The sequence below is a fragment of the Bos grunniens genome, chromosome 1 (assembly GCF_055505025.1).
Source record: "Bos grunniens cultivar Pamir isolate PY7600 chromosome 1, Bosgru_T2T1.0, whole genome shotgun sequence".
Lineage (NCBI taxonomy): Eukaryota > Metazoa > Chordata > Mammalia > Artiodactyla > Bovidae > Bos > Bos grunniens.
This window is the reverse complement of record NC_141165.1, coordinates 80426436-80432061: the sequence shown is the minus strand read 5'-3', so window position 1 is coordinate 80432061 and position 5626 is coordinate 80426436.

Below are 5626 nucleotides of genomic sequence, written 5' to 3'. Positions count from 1 at the left end.
GATCTTTCTCAGGCCCTCCAGGGAAAGTGAGCTATTCTCCTCCTCCCCTCAGTCAGGGGGCTACACGGTTGACCAAGCGCTATTTTATTATTAGGCCTATTTTAATATTCGCTAACTACCTAAGACAGGCTACTGGTGAAACTATGCCAACAAGGGCTTGCTCAAGGGAGTTTGCATTCCAAAGTGCTGGGCAGAACAGCCCATAAAGGGTTCCCAAGCACCTGGGCCCCAGGTAGAGCCATGGCTCCTAACCTTTTGACATCATTCAGTGGGAAAGAGTACGCATTTTAATCCAGACAGCTCAGGGTATAAATCCTTGTTCTGAAGTTTATAGGCTGAAGGCGCTTGGGCTCCAGTTTCTGTAAAATGAGGATATCAATACAAGCAGACATCATGACGTGCTTGGGAAAATAAAACAATATTGTGTCTGTAAATCATTTAGAATAGTGTCAGGCAATAGCTACAAATAGCTAAATGGTAAATATTAACATGACCAAGAATTCCCTATATGATTACTTTTTCCCCATGAACCAATGTTTGAAAAGATGCCTGAAAAAGAAACTGTATGTGCTAGAATAAAAGAATTTTTTTTAAGTGTGCAATATAGCATGGGCAACTTGAATTTCACCTGCACCCAAATGGGTAGCCTTATTGAGTATAAATGCTCGAAGAAGCAAAGTGCATGAGTTCAGTATGTCTGACTCTTTGTGATGTCATGGACTGTAACCTGCCAGGTTCGTCTATCCATGGGAATTTTCCAGGCAAGAATACAGGAGTGGGTACCCAGTCCCTTCTCCAGTGGATCTTCCAGACACCCAGGGATTGAAACTGGGTCTCCCGCAGAATTGTAGGCAGATTCTTTACCATCTGAGTCCTAGAAAAGCTGATAAATATGCCATAACCAGTGGTATTTTAAAAATACTTAAAAGAACATTCAATCATCATCAGACAGATCTTTCTACACTAAAATACAGATTTGTAAATGAAAATTTAAAACAATTTATGTGGTTCTTAATGCAAGGGAAGGAAGGAGAAAGACAGGGAGAGAGAGACTGAGAGAGAAAAAGAGGAACAAGAGAAAAGGATTAGAAACAGGTCATTACTCTAGGAAGAATCAGCTACCAAGATAGTTATTTTAGTTACAGCTGAGGAAGGGATTACTTTTTTCCACTTAATGATTCAGTTATAATATTTAGGGTAAAAGGCTAAAATCAGTATTTTTTTATTTTTTTATTTTTTTTAAATTTTATTTTATTTTTAAACTTTGCAATATTGTATTGGTTTTGCCAAACATCAAAATGAATCTGCCACAGGTATACATGTGTTCCTAAAATATCTTTAAAGTATACATTAAAATAATATACGTTTGTGACTAAAGTTTCTTGTTTTCTAACTTTAATTGATTTGTGTTCAAAAGTAGAGAATGTAAATATAAATGTGAGAGCTTTTGTAAACTCATATGTGGAATATAAGTCTATTTATTGCCATAAACAAGGCTATGTGTATATATATATATATACATACATATATGTCAGTAGTTGTCATAAGTTGGTGCATTACAAATTCTTTTAATTTTATTTACTTTATTTGTCTTATTTTAATTAATAATTGGAGAAAAGAATACTTATTTTTAAAGTGCTCACTCAAAGAATGGAATTTCCTATAGTGTAAGGCAGCTACAACACACACATGCTGCTTCCTGAGTCATAAGTGAGTCTGTCCCTGTGGCCTAAAATCTAAAATGCTCATGCTCTGTTGATCTGGGCAAGGAAACCAATTCCAGAAGCACATGCCCATTACAGGAAAAGCTCTGGACTTGGCTGCTAGCTTGCCACCCAGGGACCTTTCACAATGTACTTTTCCTGCTAACAATGCACCCAGGGCGATGGTTCTTAAACTTGAGTACACACTGGAATCTCCAAAGCCACTTGTTATAAATGCAGACCTGGGAGCTCCAGCCTCAGAGATTTGGACTTGGGAAATTTGGAATGAAAGCCAAGAGTTCACATTTTGTAAATGTTTTTTACAAAATTCTGATTCTGAGCCAAGCAACCATGCTTAGAAGGATTAAGAAGAGAAGAAAAGTCAGCATTAAAACCAACATGGTACTTTACAGAGTCATATACTATAGTTCCATGGACAGAGGAGCTTGGAAGGCCACAGTCCTCGGGGTTGCAGGACTCAGTGACTAACACTTTCACATTAGATTATAGCTCACAGACAAAGCTGTGGAAACGGGGATCCCAGAATCACATCTTTGGTACAAACTCTTCCTTCAGTCAGTTCAGTTCAGTTCAGTCGCTCAGTCGTGTCTGACTCTTCGTGACCCCATGAATCGCAGCACGCCAGGTCTCCCTGTCCATCACCAACTCCAAGAGTTCACTCAGACTCACGTCCCATTATATTAGATCCCAAATTCAAATATCAGAACTGAATAGAGAAGATGAAGTGAAAAAAAAAAAAAACTGAGCACCATGCATGCACTATGTATGCAAACATATACATGTACACACCCCCCCCCACACACACACACACACATATATATATATATATCTGGAAATCAGAGATTATTTCACAAGAAAAATGTAGGCTGTACCTTAATTTATTTCCTTCCCCAAGTTGTACTGGATGTTGTATGTGGTTACAGATTGGGCGACTACTAATAGCACCATAGAATTATTTCTGAATCAAAGTATAGTACTTTTGGAGCATAACATAGGACAAGCATGTCTAAAGGTTTATTTCTATGGGTGAGTCCATCATATGACAGGAGATCCAAGAAAGGAGAGCCATGCGGACTAACCAATGAGTAAGAAGGATATCACAGGTATGGTCTGAGTGTACCTCAAAGGAGCAGACAGATGTGCTGGGAGCCATGAGGATGGAGGTGCAGGTGCAGAATAAACCATTCATGCGTACAGAAAACACACTGATGGTTACCAAAGAGCATAGCAGAGGGGAAGGGGTTAAATAGGAGCTTGGGATTAACATATACACACTCCTATATATAAAATAAGTAAATAGCAAGGACCTACTATATAGCACAGGGAACTATATACAGTACCTTATAACAGGTATGATGGAAAAGAATCTGAAAAAAGGATATACAAAATACATGCTAAGTTGCTTCAGTCATGTCCAACTCTTTGCGACCCCATGGACTGTAGCCCACTGGGCTCCTCAGTCCATGGGATTCTCCAGGCAAAAATACTGGAGTGGATTGCCATGACCTTCTTCAGGAGATCTTCCCGACCTAGGGATCAAACCTGCATCTCTTATGTTTCCTGCATTGGCAGGCAAGTTCTCTACTACTAGTACTACCTGGGAAGCCCTGTGTGTGTGTGTGTGTGTGTGTGAAGTGTGAAAGTGTTAGTCACTCAGTCATGTCCGACTCTTTGCAACCCTGTGGACTGTAGCTTGCCAGGCTTCTCTGTCTATGGAATTCTCCAGGTTGTACTCAGAGTTGGCTGAATGGAACACTTAACTTCCTCTTGTGTTCCAGGTTTGGGCCACTCACCGGGCCACTCACTGCAGCTTCTCAAGGACAGGGACAAGGGCAAGAATACTGGAGTGGGTTACTACTCACTTCCCAACCCAGGGATCAAACCCAGGTCTCCTGCAATGCCGGGAGTTTCTTTACCTTGAAACTAACACAACATTGTAAATTAATTATACTTCAATAAGACAAAAACAAAAGCAAAAAACCATTCATGAGTCTGTGTAATTAAATCTATTCTTCATTCTCCCCATGCTCTAGATTCTAATACTTAGCTTTATCAACTCAATCCTAGTTTAGGTCCATTCCATTCAGCACACATACAGCCTACTCTGAGCAGTACTATGCTAGATCCTGGAGACAGAGAAAATAGAGTACGGAAGCTCTCGTTCCTATCCTTGAGAAGGTGCAGTGAGTGGCCCGAAACCTGGCATGCAAGAGGAAGTGAAGAGTTCCGTTCAGCCAACTGAGTGACAGTACCGCATCCAAGTGTAATACAGAGGCACATTGGTTATAAACATGCAGGGTTTCCCAGTATGCTATAAACACGGACACTCTGCAAGGGACCAGTAGTGTTTACAAAATATTTTCAAACCTATGATCTCATCTAAGCTCCATGAAGACAGACAGTTTTGTTTTGTTGACCAATCTACCCTCAAGTGCTTAAAAGTCTGCCTGCCCTATAGCAAGCTCTCAGCAACTAGATGATGATTTTGTTTACTTCTCACAGCTCTCACATTTGACAGAAGAGATAGGAATAATGGACTTGGTCCTTCAGAATCAACCAGCATTCCCCAGGGTAAATACTGGGCCAACAAGGCTGGCTCCATTACACTTGCAGCTACATAGCTGTTCATTCCTCAGGATCCCTAAGACATTGGGGTTGATTCACAAGCACCATGTTCCCACTGGCCCAGCATGTGAATGACTCCTGGTTGAAGATTTAGAGCCACCTGGTGATGAAGTGATCGGTGCCCTCAGCCTAGCAACCTGACTCCGCATCTCAGCTCAGATGGAAATACTGCAATTGTTCCTCTGGCCTGTAGGTGGAAGCAGCTCTGCATTTTCAGCTGGAAAAACAGCAAGTTGTTTTTGTGCTCTTGTTTCTGTTAGTGTCACACACTGTTCCTTCTGTGTTCATTATATGTTCTTAGGAAAAATAAGCTGATTTATACCACATCTTATGAATAATCTTTTCACTACTTTTTAATTGCCCAATGCTCACTGGAAAAATGTACATAATAAAATCAGTTGCTGCTGTCAAACACCATACTGCCTACATCTAACGGCAAAATAAATCCGTGGTAAAAAAGCTTGGTCCTCAGACCCAAGTTCAGGCTAAGCCACTTAACATACGTGAGCTCATGGGCACACTATTTGTTACTTAATTAATAAATGGCTCAATAAAATGAAAATGACAAATTCTGTCTAAGATGACTATGAAAAACAAATAGTATTTGTAAAGGTCTTCAGACAGGGCCTGAAACATGGAACACATGTATACCTGTGGCGGATTCATTTTGATATTTGGCAAAACTAATACAATTATGTAAAGTTTAAAAATAAAATTAGAAAAAAAAAATACAAATGAGCACACCCAAAAAATAAATAAATAAATAAACTATAGCTACTATTTTTTTACATTACAATCTTGCTCTTCTTCAGATGTGCCATATATATGTATATACATGTGTGTACAGGTATGTATCTGTGTATGCCTATGCGTGTGTACATATGTATCTATGTACATACACATAGACGTGATACACACATAGATATATAGATGGGTAAAGCAACTTAGTCAACTGAACACAGAAGAAACAAAAGGTGTAATCATGAAGCAATCTCATTTTTGTCTCCTACAGTCCTTTCAAATACATTCATTTTGGGCCAATTCTTCGCCTGCCTGTTGGATGAAATCTAGGGTAAGCCCCATGATATTGCTGTCATTATGGGGTAATATAAATTCTAGCAGTCATTTGAAGGAACAAAGACACAGCATCATTCCAGTTATATAAACATCTGTACTCTCCACAACGGTCAAACCTTTTGCAGCCAATCCTCCTTCGTGCAGGCCTCATAGCAATGTGCCTACCACAGTCTCCACCCTTTAAATTTCTTGGACCCAAA